This window comes from Musca vetustissima, unplaced genomic scaffold (genome assembly GCF_032173495.1).
Source record: "Musca vetustissima isolate MV318-11 ecotype Yass unplaced genomic scaffold, APGP_CSIRO_Mvet_v1 utg44259, whole genome shotgun sequence".
Lineage (NCBI taxonomy): Eukaryota > Metazoa > Arthropoda > Insecta > Diptera > Muscidae > Musca > Musca vetustissima.
This window is the reverse complement of record NW_026872688.1, coordinates 83,474-99,172: the sequence shown is the minus strand read 5'-3', so window position 1 is coordinate 99,172 and position 15,699 is coordinate 83,474.

The following is a 15,699-nucleotide window of genomic DNA, read 5'->3' as shown; positions in this document are numbered from 1 at the left end:
ATTGGTCTAGAATGACGCCTGTTAAATTTAATGAACATCGGTTCCGATTTTGATATAGCTCTCGGGTATATATTAGTCCGATTTTATGTAAATGGTGCACCAAACAACCAAAATTTGTTCGATCGAAACGAAATTTTAAACAGCATACCGAAATGGGTCTAGAATGTCGTCAGTTAAATTTAATGAAAATCGGTTCCGATTTAGATATAGGCCCCGTATATATCTTCGACCATTTATATATAAATGGTGCAACAATCGACCAAAATTCGTCCGATTGACTTGAAATTTGGCACAGCGTAAATAAATGAGTCTAGAATGAAATTAGTTAATTTTATTTAAATCGGTTCAGATTCGATCGATATGATTTAAAATACTTAACGTTTCTCCGATTACGCTACACAGTTTCAAATGATATTAGTTGTTGTTGAAATCGCTTCAGATTTAGATATAGCTTTCATGTAGGGGAGATTGGGGCGCCTTCGGCATCGGGACACATTCGGCAATCGCGTTTTCGATATGAAGCTGTCACCGTACATCATTAGCTTCGATACATAGGTATCGAATATCAAAATAAATTGCGTCGCATATTAAAACAAAATGGAACATTTAGAGAACCAGAATTTCATCCACACTGATAGCGGTGATTATTACCAGGCTATGGCTATGGTGCCGAAGCTACCCGGGTAGGGGCACATTCGGCGAATTTGACTTTTTTGTTCAAAACAGTAAAAATGTTTAAGTAATACTTATTTATTATATGTTTTCGGTACCAGTTTTTAATAATTAAGTATCAGACGACAATAATCAGCCATAGCGTTTTTATAAATGTTGAATAACTACTGAGAAATAGAGCTCTAAACAAAAAGTCTCTTATATATACCGATTTCAAAATGATTCGGTCCGTTGGTTCGTACCAATCGTGCTCAAAATAATTGATTGAAGTCGCTTCACATACATACAGCTCACATATTTAATTTCGTCCGATTTCACATCTAAGAAGCTAAAAATCTGAGGAACATCGCTTATATACCCAAAGTGGTAGGTGAAGGGTTGCCTTAAAGTCGGGCTCATCTGACTTTTGAACTTTCCTTACTGGTGCTTAGTATGGCAGTTCTTTACAGTGGAAAGTTACAAAAACGGTAAAATAGGTTCTCTGGTTCTGGTTCTCTGGCAGCCTAAGTTTCCACCATTGCTTTACAAACTTATGCCACACAAAGTAGCTACACAGCCATCTTTGAAAACGGTTAGAGGTTAGAAAAATAAGAATTTGAGGATATACACTCCTAGAAAAAAATCCATAATTTTTGGAGCGGATTATGTCATACACAATTTGTCAAAACTGGATAAGCCAACCTCCATCCTCAATATGAAATTAATTAAGTAGATCATCCCAACTCCCTATTTTCTAACCCTACATTTGCATTTAATTACAGAATTTAAGTTGGATGTCAACCCATCCACCCATCTACGCAATTCGGGCACATCACACTATTTATGATTTATTTTCACGCATCAAGGGAGCAATGCCAAGAGTAGACCCATATCTTCGTTTTTTATTATTTTAAGTTGCAGACTATAAGAAAAGAATGACAAATAAAAAACACACAACTTTAGCCAACTATAAAAAATGAAAGAGAGGTGTTAAAGGGGGTGGAGTGGGGTATGAAACCCCATCCACACTAAAGGAGTCTAGTGTTCATCTGTTTGTTGGTGCTGTTGCTTCTTGCCACTGCAACTAATTAAGTGGTAGGGACGGACGACGTTACAGCGGCGGCATCATTTCAATAGCTTGTACTGTCAAATTGACATATTGTCATTTATGTCAGCGGCGTTGCATTTAAAATTATGACAGTTTTATTTGATGTTTTATTGTGATTTATATTAGCGCGTGTAAAGAGGCGAACACAGACAAAAAGTTGGGTGTTGTGTTGCAAGTTCTAAAGGGGGCAATCCTCGAAGTGAAGTGGTGGTTGGAGGAAAAATATGAAAAATCTATTTACCCTTCCGCTTGAAGGGAACTAATTAAAAAGGGGAAGCGTTCGAACATTTGGCGGTCGTTTTATTTTATGTAATTTATTAAAAGCATCTCCCCCCACACCTCTCTCCCCCTTTGCAAGCATACCTAGTTTTTTTGTCGTTAGTTCATAGTTCGGATAAAGCCTGAAACAGATGTTTGGCGTCAATTTTATTGCCTAAAAGGATTATTTTTTGTCATTTCCGAAAACATAAATTGCCTTTTAAAGTTTTGTCGTCGTCGATTTTCTTTAACGTTTGTCGTTGTTGGCGGCGACACAGAAGGTGGGAATATAAATTAGTCTGACCGTCACTGGAAGTTTTTCGGTTCATTCAGATTTTTTTTTTTAATTTTTTGAAAAGTTGCTCATTGTGACAGGGCAATTTGTTGTAAAGCCTATGTTTCTCTTCTCCATAAAAAAAAATATTTCGAATATTTTCCAAAATACAGAAAAGACAAATCGTTTTGTATTACAACTGACAACCCCTTTATTCATCTTAATTGTTGGCGTTTCTAACACTTTTGGCAGAGATTTTTATGACATCTTAATGAAATTGTTAGCATTTTATGGTTATTTAATACATTTTTACATACACACTTTTTGTCGTCGCTAAATAAATGTTCCCCATGGAAGACAAGACATTGTTAATTTCAGTAATACCATTTTTATGGCAGTTAATAAAAAATGAGTGTAAATCTCTAGGAAATTAGATTGATGGTGTTTTTTCCTGTTTTGAAATGTAGGCGGATTTTTTTAAGATATCAACTTGTTTTAGTATTTTATTAAAGGAAGACATAAAAAAGTGTCGTAAATGTCTTTTTCGATGTAAACATAGGCAGTAAAAATATAGATTACCGGATCGGGCTACATTCGTCACCTAAACAAGTACACAGAAAAAATTTAATGAATATTTTCAGAATAGAATACAAGTAAAAATTCTTATAATCATGAGAAAGCCTATGTTCCTTCCAAAAAATGTAAACCTTTCATTACTATAAAACTCTTCTCATACTACGCTCCACTTTACCACGTTTCTCTCTCTCTTTTGACAAAAAAAAAAAAAAAAAAAAATTATTCCTCCCATATCATTCATTGTTCGTCCGCGTTTTGTTTTGGCTTCTTTCTCTATTTCTCACATGGTGGTTCTTAGTTTTGCAACTGTTTGTCTACTGTTTTTTCTTGTTTACAACTTCGGCTTCTCCACTCACTCGATTGTGGCTAGTATTGCATTCCATTGTTTTTTTATTTCATATAATGTTACCGACCTCTTCTTTGTTGTTATAAAATTCGCATATGCATTTTCCAAATTATTTCGATATAAATGCCAAATATAATATATGAAACAAGTATTGAATTGGGTGCATAAAATATTGAAATCCGAACATTGGCAACAATTTCATATAATAAAAACGACGATAACTTTTGGTCAGATATTGTTATATCCTCTACCAGCTAAAAAGTCTAACCTCTAAAACCATCATACAACAAAACAGTGCATATTTGACCCAAATCGAATATTCCGAAGCAAGTTAAATAAATTTTTCCCCAACCTAATATATAGGAGCTATATGTAAATCGGAACCGATTTGCTGGAAACTTATCACACATCATTCTAGACTTAATTCAGTACGCTATGTCAAAATTCGTGCAAATCGAATGATATATAGGGACTTTGGTACACCATTTACATTAAATAGGGCGAAAATATATATGGGAGCTATATCCAAATCTGAACCGATATTCACGAAACTGCTCACACATCATTCTAGACATAATTCAGTATGCTATACCAAAATTCGTGCAAATCGAAAGATTTAAGGGGACTTTGGTGCACCAGTTAAGTAAACTCGGGCGAATCTATTAATGGGAGCTATATCTAAATCTGAACCGATTTTCACGAAACTAAGCGCACATCGTTCTAGGCTTAATTTATTACGCTATGCCAAAATTCATGTAAATCGAAAGATATGCAGGGGATTTGGTGCAATATTTACATTAAATCGGGCGAAATCATATATGGGAGTTATATATAAATCTGAACCGATTTTCATAAACTTATCACTTATCATTCTAGATCTTTTTCAGTACGCTATGCCAAAATTCGTGCAAATCGAAAGATTTACAGGGACTTTGGTGCACCATTTATCTAAAATCGGGCGAAACTTTATATGGGAGCTATATCTAAATTTTCACGAAACTTATCCCACATCATTATAGATTTAATTCAGTACAATATACCAAATTTCGTGCAAATCGAAGGATATACAGGGACTTTGGTGCAACATTTACATTAAAAACGGGCGAAAATATATATGGGAGCTATATCTAAATCTGAACCAATTTTCAGGAAACTTAGCCAAAATTCGTGCAAATCGAAAGATTTACAGGGACTTCGGTGCACCATTTATATAAAATTGGGCGAGACTATATTTTGAAACTATATCTAAATCTGAACCGATTTTCACGAAACTCTAGACTTAATTCAGTACGCAAATTTCGAGCAAATCGAAATTCATATAAGGACTTTGGTGCATCATTTACATTAAATTGGACGAAAATATATATGGGACCCATTTTCACCAATTTCCATAGGGTTCGACCTTGGGCCAAATAAATGAGCTGTACCAAATTTCATTCAAATCGGATTATAAATTCGACCTGTAGGGGAGACTGGGGCACCTTCGGCACTTTTTTTTAGAGCTCTATATCTCAGTACTTATTCAACATATATAACAACTTTATGGCTTATTATTGTCCTCGGACACTTAATTATAAATAATAGTACCAAAAAGATATAAAAAATAGTATTAGTTAAACAATTTTACAGTTTTGTAAAAAAAGTCAAATTCGCCGAATGTGCCCCAACCCGGGGTAGCTTCGGCATTTGATGGGGCACATTCGGCACCATAGTCATAGCCGGGTAATTGTCATCGCTATCAGTCTGGTTGAAATTCTGATCTTCTAGAGGCTCTATTTGGCTTTAATACGCCACACAATGTTTGAATTATAGGACTTTATTTTCTAGCGGCGGACGTTTACATCTCAAGTTCGCACACACCATCAGAAGTAGGGGTTTTCTATCGCATTTTCGTCAATACAAGCACGTTTGATCTTATGTATGCAATTTCGAGCCATATTAAAGGATTAGTTTTAAAGACAAACTCAAAAAACATTTTAAGGAAATAATATTGCACAATCTGTATATGGCCGAATGTGCCCCACTTTAAAATGCCGAATGTACCCCGAATGTACTTTTTATAGTTTTTTTCATTTTTTTCGATCAGTTTTGTAAAAACATTATATTTTTAAATATTTCTATAATAATACACATCGTAGTTAACCACTTTTTAATAATATTGTCTTAAAAATTTAAAAGGTTTTATGCACGAAATACTTACGAAATGGAATTGAAATAGTACAGAAATATCTATAAAAATACAAAAACCCATGAATCTAAATTATCTTATTAGCTAGAAATTTCAAACTTTGTGTCAGTTATTTATTTTGATATTCGATACCTATGTATCGAGACTAGTGATGTACGGTGAGAGCTTCATATCGAAAACGCGATTGCCGAAGGTGCCCCAGTCTCCCCTACTTTGTTTACAATTTAACATCAACAGACGGACGGACGGGTATGCATATATCGACTCAGGAAGTTATTCTGTGCATATTCTCAAGAGGAACCATGGGCCTATCTCGTTTCTTTTTGCCTGTTACAAACATATGTACAAATACATAATACCCTGTATCACAGTGTGGTGAAGAGTATATCCCATCCATCAGGTTGTGGAAAAATCGAAATAGATATCGTTAAAGTTTTTGACTATTATAGTACTTTTTTCAATATCTAGTAAATATACAATATTTTGAAATTTTGGTTATCAAATATCAAGCGATTTTATCCAAACTTTTCAAATCATAATAAATTTACCAAGCCTAGATTGAGTCCGATGATGGGACCCACCGGTATAGTTTTTCTGGTACCTCCCAAACTTGTAAATTTAATTTATATTAACGGGTGGCGTAGGGATAATAGATACCAAGCAACGGCTCTGATCGGCTTTAACATGGCGAAGTCCAGGCTTATCTTGGTCCCTCTTGCATCTCAATTGTGGACACTAACCTCCCCGTGGTGCCACCTGGGGTACCTATTTTCATCCCCCCATGAAATAGTGAGCTAATATGTGCCGCGAGTTCACCCATAAGAACTATAAAAAATGGGTTAAGGCGTCGGGTTAGTTGCCCACTCTCGGAAAACCCAACCTACTATGAAATCCCCGCAAACGTAAAAAGGACCACGATCTGCGAATCTGCACTTGGAATTTGCGCAGGTTGTACAGAACAGGCGCAGTGTTTGCTTTGGCGGATGTACTCAAGAAGTACGATTACATTCATCGTTTGCATATCGTAATATTTTACCAAACGTACATTAAATACGAAGAAGGCAAACATCTTCTGGTAACTCCCCACAAGTGGAAAATCATCTGTGGTCTATGAATGTCACAACGTAATGTTATACTAAATATGGATTTAGTGCAATTATCGGTCCATCGTCTCTGATACCTTCCCCCACAAACTGTCACATTTAAAATAATGTAAATTTAAATTCCATATACCTCCACACACAATAGGCTGAGGGATATATCAGACGGTAATGCCGACTGACACTCATTTACTTGTTTTATATAAACATATATCGAGCCATACAAAATAACATTTGGTCACAACATCCAATCACATCTGCCCCGATTGTGACTCTCTATATTTTAACAAAATCTGGTATAAAACATTGAAATAATATAATAGAAATAAAATAGTGCTAATTAAAATCAGAACAATATAAAACGGAAATTATTTGTTATGCCTTCGAAACAATAAAAAAACATGCCACGTCCAAACAAATCCAAAATTTTTCAATGCGACAATTCTCTGTTATTTTAGTTTAAAGCCAACATACATATATCCTGTTTTATTCGAAATTTGCCGCAAGCAACATTTTTATTTTTTTTGTCGTCGGAATTTGGATATGAGAATAATCAACAAATGCCAAATAAATGACAAAACATTTTCAATATCAAGACTAGGTCATTGTCTTGATATTGAAATGGGCATAAACGAATTAAATAATTAAAAACAACAAAACAAGGAGGTACGAACAATGCTTATCAAAGCATGTGGTGACATATATTCCATTTATTTACCTCCACCCCATTTTGTTTTCAAAACAATGTTCCAGTGGCATTTCCCCTTCCAACAAAAAAGCTCATGGCAAACAAATCAAATTCTAATTCGTTATATCCGTAAAACATTCGGAGGGTGGCGATTGTGGCCTTTAGTTAGATAATGGGTTTTTTATTCACTCCCATTCGGCACTCGTCGCCCGCTCGACCCATGCTCACTGTTGAACATAATTTGTCAAATGCTTTTCATGTTAATTGTTAAGCCCACTCTTCGTCGTCGTCTTCAGCGCCTGATTATGAGCATGAATTTCAAAATCAGCATCTTCCAGAGCCACAGCTTGCCCCTGGTAACTGGCGTGTTCGTAGCAAACGTGTCATATCTCAATGTGTAAGTAACACCAGTCGTTCGACCTGGTGGTTGCTGTTGCTGCTTAACAGTGGGACTGGTACTGGCATACCCACTCAATTTGTGGTCACGTGCAACCGTGCTTAATGTTATGTGATCCCGGAGACACACGTTCAGCTTGAGTTGCTTATGTTTGCCTTCTGTTTTATGTTCGCTTTATGGTGGGTGAGGGCTGTTATGGTTGTTGCTGCTGCTGCTTATGGGCTAGTGTGAGTCATGCCCTCCCACCAGAAAAGGGTCATTTGCAGGGTTTAAAATGCTAACGCCAAAATAGCAAAAACACAGAAAATTGCCGCACTGCTAACTAAATTCATCCTCAAAATATGCAGCACAGCCAAGCACAACTGCAGCAAATAGCAATACATTACGAATAATTTTAGCAAGCAAAACTAAAGCTTCTTGATTTTGTAAGCAGCTACAAAATAGTAATGAACAACTACAACATAATTGTCAACGCGACTAACAACCAAAGCTTACAATGAAGACTAAGCACCTTGACTGTGACTGCTTAGCAAGATTTTTAGCAAACAAAACCCGAGCATTTTCCAAGTTCAGTGTTGCCCATTGAAATTTTATAAATTATATGAGAGAATTAAAAATCGCGATTATGATAATTTCATTTTTTCGAAGAAAGACAATTAGTAATACTTGCTAAAGAGTTTAATTTAATATATTACTTAGTTTTTAGTACTATTATTGACAGTTTTTGATTATGATTTAACAAGTTTAAATTAAATAAAAACGCACAAAATGAAATGCCTTCTTTCTAATTTCTGCGTTGGCAACACACAAACATAAAAACAACCCTCGGCTGATTATTCGTCGGCAGCGAAATATGAATATGTAGTCGTACTGCCGATTAGTCATAACAAAAAAAGCTCGCATGTGCAATACGAGCTTAGCACGGATGCTACGAACTAAAAAAGCTAGCCGCTTGCTGATTTAGTCATAATGTCAATATTTTTTAGCAGTAGCTCTGTAAGACTAATGCTAATATTTTTTGATGCTGCATTTTAAACCCTGGTCATTTGTTTTTTTTTCGTTCTTGTCTTCTTCATCTCTAAGAACTTCACCTGATGTTTCTCAATGTAACACTGGTTGCTGCTCTTTTTATGGGTATTCTCATCATGGATGGATGCATTATAGCTTTGGGAACAGGCACACTTGTGTCACACTGTGGGGGATATGGACATAATATACTAAGAAATATAATTTTCAATTGGAAATTTCAGGAGTTCTCTATAGGGAATGACTCTTCCGATGACATGAGGCCTTAACAGACTGGTATTCTATGGAATAGAGGTCGGAACTTCTATAGGATAGAAGACAGGTCTTCTATGGAATAGAAGACAGGTCTTCTATACTATAGAGGACAGGTCTTCTATTTTATAGAAGACAGGTCTTCTATACTATAGAAGACAGGTCTTCTATTTTATAGAAGACAGGTCTTCTATACTATAGAAGACAGGTCTTCTATACCATAGAAGACAGGTCTTCTATACTATACTATAGAAGACAGGTCTTCTATACTATACTATAGAAGACAGGTCTTCTATACTATACTATAGAAGACAGGTCTTCTATACTATACTATAGAAGACAGGTCTTCTATACTATACTATAGAAGACAGGTCTTCTATACTATACTATAGAAGACAGGTCTTCTATACTATACTATAGAAGACAGGTCTTCTATACTAAACTATAGAAGACAGGTCTTCTATACTATACTATAGAAGACAGGTCTTCTATACTATACTATAGAAGACAGGTCTTCTATACTATACTATAGAAGACAGGTCTTCTATACTATACTATAGAAGACAGGTCTTCTATACTATACTATAGAAGACAGGTCTTCTATACTATACTATAGAAGACAGGTCTTCTATACTATACTATAGAAGACAGGTCTTCTATACTATACTATAGAAGACAGGTCTTCTATACTATACTATAGAAGACAGGTCTTCTATACTATACTATAGAAGACAGGTCTTCTATACTATACTATAGAAGACAGGTCTTCTATACTATACTATAGAAGACAGGTCTTCTATACTATACTATAGAAGACAGGTCTTCTATACTATACTATAGAAGACAGGTCTTCTATACTATACTATAGAAGACAGGTCTTCTATACGATACTATAGAAGACAGGTCTTCTATACTATACTATAGAAGACAGGTCTTCTATACTATACTATAGAAGACAGGTCTTCTATACTATACTATAGAAGACAGGTCTTCTATACTATACTATAGAAGACAGGTCTTCTATACTATACTATAGAAGACAGGTCTTCTATACTATACTATAGAAGACAGGTCTTCTATACTATACTATAGAAGACAGGTCTTCTATACTATACTATAGAAGACAGGTCTTCTATACTATACTATAGAAGACAGGTCTTCTATACTATACTATAGAAGACAGGTCTTCTATACTATACTATAGAAGACAGGTCTTCTATACTATACTATAGAAGACAGGTCTTCTATACTATACTATAGAAGACAGGTCTTCTATACTATACTATAGAAGACAGGTCTTCTATACTATACTATAGAAGACAGGTCTTCTATACTATACTATAGAAGACAGGTCTTCTATACTATAGAAGACAGGTCTTCTATACTATACTATAGAAGACAGGTCTTCTATACTATAGATGACAGGTCTTCTATACTATAGATGACAGGTCTTCTATACTATAGAAGACAGGTCTTCTATACTATAGAAGACAGGTCTTCTATACTATAGAAGACAGGTCTTCTATACTATAGAAGACAGGTCTTCTATACTATAGAAGACAGGTCTTCTATACTATAGAAGACAGGTCTTCTATACTATAGAAGACAGGTCTTCTATACCATAGAAGACAGGTCTTCTATACTATAGAAGGCAGGTCTTCTATACTATAGAAGACAGGTCTTCTATACTATAGAAGACAGGTCTTCTATACTATAGAAGACAGGTCTTCTATACTATAGAAGACAGGTCTTCTATACTATAGAAGACAGGTATTCTATACTATAGAAGACAGGTCTTCTATACTATAGAAGACAGGTCTTCTATACTATAGAAGACAGGTCTTCTATACTATAGAAGACAGGTCTTCTATACTATAGAAGACAGGTCTTCTATACTATAGAAGACAGGTCTTCTATACTATAGAAGACAGGTCTTCTATACTATAGAAGACAGGTCTTCTATACTATAGAAGACAGGTCTTCTATACTATAGAAGACAGGTCTTCTATAGGACAGAAGACAGGTCTTCTATAGGACAGAAGACAGATCTTCTATAGGACAGAAGACAGGTCTTCTATAGGACAGAAGACAGGTCTTCTATAGGATAGAAGACAGGTCTTCTATAGAATAGAAGACAGGTCTTCCATAAAATATAATACAGAATTGAATACATATTCCCCACTGTGTCTATTCTGGATTTCGGTTACTACTAAGTACTTTAGCAAAATTTCTACATTCTCCATTCCACTGATGATGATGACGATGAAAATTCACCATCATCAGGACATGAGTGTGGCAAGTAGAGACTTCACAAGTTGTTTTTTGTTTGCTGTTGTTTTCGGGAAGTTATCATTTTTATACGCCTTCACAATCAGCTGGTAAACATCTCATCTTTCAGGGTAATAAATACAAAATTCACATGGCATGGCTTGGAACAATGATGATTATCCGAAACAAAAAGAATGGTATGACTGGTATGCCAACATTCAACTTCGTTTGGGGTTCGGTGAGGCAAATCGAACAAATCAAGTAATGTGATATGTTTTGCAAGCAACCAGACAACCCGCCAGCCTCTCCAACCAACCCTGTTTATTTTAACGATTATTTGTTGCGTAGGACTTGAGAGCTAATTCATTTGGTCTTGACTGGTAGAGCTGGTGTGGTGTTTGATTTTCCTCTTTCGTGTTAAAGCATAATTTGTTATTATTTTTAACACATGGAGTTTGTTTTTAATCTCATTGCTTTTCCCGTCATCTTCGTCCTGTTTGTTATCTAATGGTTGGCAGATTATTAGGTTTGCATCTTTACGAGGGGGACTGAAGGAGCTACATCCTTTTGTGTAGATTCCCTAAAACGTCAAGTCATTAGTTTAATGTTCGTCTATGACCCTTATGAATGGTTGTTAAAGTTTAGACATAAATAATATCTAATAGAAATTCAATATTTTTCATAAGTTTTTTGGTTGGAAGAACTATCACTAATCCTTGTAGAAACCATCTCAGTATAACAATACTGAGATGAAGAGTGATAGACATTTCCGTCGAATCATCAACTATAATAATTAATCATAAAAGGTAAAGCACAATCAAGAAGAGCATCCGGGACTTAAAGAAGATGTTAATGAATGTTAATGAAATTTCCAAATAACTAAAATAAGGCAACCTGTGGTCAGCCTGTAAGGGAAATTCAAAATTCAACTCAATTTAAATCAACACATAAAAATGCCATTCTATGTAAATCTTTGCAATAAAATTGAAGACCAGTCTTTGAACCCATAGGAGACCAGTCATCTATTCCATAGAAGATCTGCCTTCTTTCCAATTGAACACCAGCTTTCTATCCCACAGAAGACCTGTCTCATATCCAATAGAAGTTATGTCTTCTCACACTAATACACCATGGAAAACTGCGTTTGATTTGGACAAATCTTAAGAGTTTGCACCATAAAATTACACCAACATATATATGGGCGCTATATCAATATCTGATCCGATTTCATTGAAACAAATTTATTATAGGCTCAAATCAATACGCTATGCAAAAAGTTGTCTAAATCGGACACATAAGTCCATCGGTGTTTAATTCAGAACGCTGTGCAAAATTGTGTCTCCATCGGACCAACTTTGAGGTATTGTTCGTTTCGGGAGGCCCGGTCTTATTCTTGATCGGCTCTGTTTTTATACCCTCAGGTAATGACGGCCAATGAAGGTATATACACTTTGCTTGTCTGAAAATGTTACCATCGGCTCAAGATCAAGTTCGAAGGTGGGACCCGTCGGTCCTTTCCCTCTGGTACCTCTTCCCACAAAAGTTTAACATTTAACAAACCTGTAAATTTAGTTTACCAAATCTACTTTAAATCCGAAAATGGGGTCTATAGGATAACCTCTTCTTGTACCTCTCCACAGATAAAACATATACCTTATATACAACAAATAATAAAACATGTGTAAAATTCCCTATACATATACAAATCATACACAGAAAAATTATGTTTCGTATATTATATGAATAGTGTTCAGAAAGTGTTGATAATGTCGGGATTTCTGGATTTTATGAATGCAATACATACAACTTTAAATACTATGGAGTATGCATGTTTTAAGGTGGTGGTGACGGGATCCTATGACAAAGAAATTCTTTATCGTTTTAATTTTTCTATTTTGATTTTATGTTTTCTTCTTCTTCGTTATGTTTTGCCTCGTTTCTTCTTTGTTTTGCGAAATAATTTGGAAAATACATATGCGAATTTTGTAAGATCGATGCAGATGCTGCTAAGAGTGTTGAACCATAGAAACAATGCACTATAGGTCAAATGACCGGTTTTTCTGTGCAAAATTGAAAAAAATCAAAGTGCCGTTCTTCACGAGTTGTTGGTGGTTTTGTATTTAGAACACTCCAAAATAGAGAGTGCAAGTCGCTCAATACAATTTATTCTATAAATATGCTTATATTTCTGTGGGACTTAGTCAACTTTGAGTGCGCATTATTTCGATTGTGCGATTAATGCCTCTTTTATCTAGGCAAACTCCGTATAAAAAATCGAACTTTTTGAAATATGGCGAAAAGAAGGTAACAAAAACAAAAAACCTGTTGCTGTTTTCAAACATGTAGTGAGCAAAATTGATGCCGACAGCATTTCGGATCAAAGAGAGAAATTTGTAAAGCAAATAGTACATTTATTTTACTTAAAATTAGCGCAAAATTTGAAAAAATGTCACAGAAAGATGAATATTTTCAAAGACAACCAGCAAGGAAAGATCAAAAGTCAGACTGGGCCGACTATAAGATACCCTTTACCACTTTGGGTACAAACAAAAAATGATAACAATATCCTGTTGATAGACATATCATCTTTGGATAACCATTAACATGGAATCGGGTAAAAAACAAATACGATCTACATAGATATTTCAGCCAATAAAAACCATACACACGACATTCTGAAATCTATAAGAAAATTGCATGCCAATCGCATAAATATTGAAATATACCTAAAATCTCCATATGGACCGATTTCAAAGAAAAATTTCATAGATGCCAAACTGGACTGAATTCAGTACGCTGTGCAAAATTTAGTTTAAATCGGAGTTTGGGGAGTTTGGTACACAATTTACATAAAATCGGACGAAACTATATATGTGTGCTATATAAAAAAACAGGACCGATTTCAACAAAGCTTCACAGATGTCAAACTCGACTAAATTCCGTACGCTGTGCAACATTTTGTCCCAATCGGGCAAACATTTTCAGTTTGGTGCACAATTTACAAAAAATCGGACGACACTACATATGGGAGTTATATCTAAATCAGAACCGATTCCAAATAAACTTCGCATACATCAATCTGGACATAATTCTATACTCTGTGTAAAATGTTGCCTCAATCGGACCATTATTGCCAGTATGGTGCTCTATTTACATAAAATTGGACGAAAATATATATGGGAGCTATATCCAAATCTGAACCGATTTCTTCCAAATTCAACAAAAACGATTCAAGTAACACAAAAAAAAAGTTAGGCCAAATTACATGACGAATACTATGATTTTGTTGCCGCTATTAATTTTGCAGAGAAAAAGTGGTCATTTGACCTATAGTGCAATGGAATGGAAAACTAGTCGCCATCGAAAACGGTAGTTAAATGAAAGGTTGCAAAAAACATCAAGTAAGGGGAGAGGCGAGAGAGAGAGAGAGTAAAAATGAGCTAAATCAGTAGGAAAATAGCTGTGATATTGGTGAAATGTTTAAATTTTTTGGAAAAAATAGTGACTTAACATGGATTAAACATGGATTTATTTATTTACCTTAAATCTCTTCCGATTTAAGGTAAATAGTGAACCAAAGTCCCTAAATATCTTTCGATTTGCACGAAATTTGACATAGCGTTCTGAATTGAGCTTAGAATTATGTGTGCTAAGTTTCGGGATAATCGGTTCAGATTTCGATATAGCTCCCATATATATTTTCGTTTGATTTTATATAAATGGTGCACGAAAGTCCATATATATCCTTCGATTTGCACGAAATTTGGAATAGCGTACTGAATTGAGTCTAGAATGATGAGTGGTAAGTTTCGGGAAAATCGGTTTAAATTTAGATATAGCTCCCATATATATTTTCGATCGATTTTATGTAAATTGTGCACCAAAGTCCCTATATATCCTTCGATTTGCACGGAATTTGGTATAGCATACTGAATTGAGTCTAGAATGATGTGTGTTAAGTTTCCTGAAAATCGGTTCAAATTTTGATATAGCTCCAACATATACATATATATTCGTCCAATTTTACATAAATGGTGCACCAAACTCTTGATATTTGTCCAATTAACTCCAAAATTTTTACAACGCGTCAAATTGAGGCTTGAATGACGTTATTGCGTTTTGTTGAAACTTATGCAGTTGCAGCCATAGCATCCATATGTATATCGAACTTGTGTCTGATTGAGATTAATTTTTTAACAGTGCGACGTACCGATTACCGTGTATCAATCGTTTTCAATAAATTTGTCCCATGGTACGCAGACGACTCTACATCTGCCCGAATTAAGGGGACCCCCCATTCTCGGAGACAAAATTTTTTTTGATTTAATTCGAATCTACACTAATTCAAGAATGTCCCTACAAAATTTCAAGTGAAAATCTCATGAACTCTTGATGATATAGCCGATTTATTGTGTCAGCATCAAGTGACGGCTAAAAGGCTTCTCAAACTTTAAACGCGTTTTTCTCTTTTGCGAATGGCGGGCACGATAACTCAAAAACTAATAATCCAATCGGTTCCAAATTTTGACACGTTTCTCTGGGAGTGTGTAGCTATCGTATGAACTAG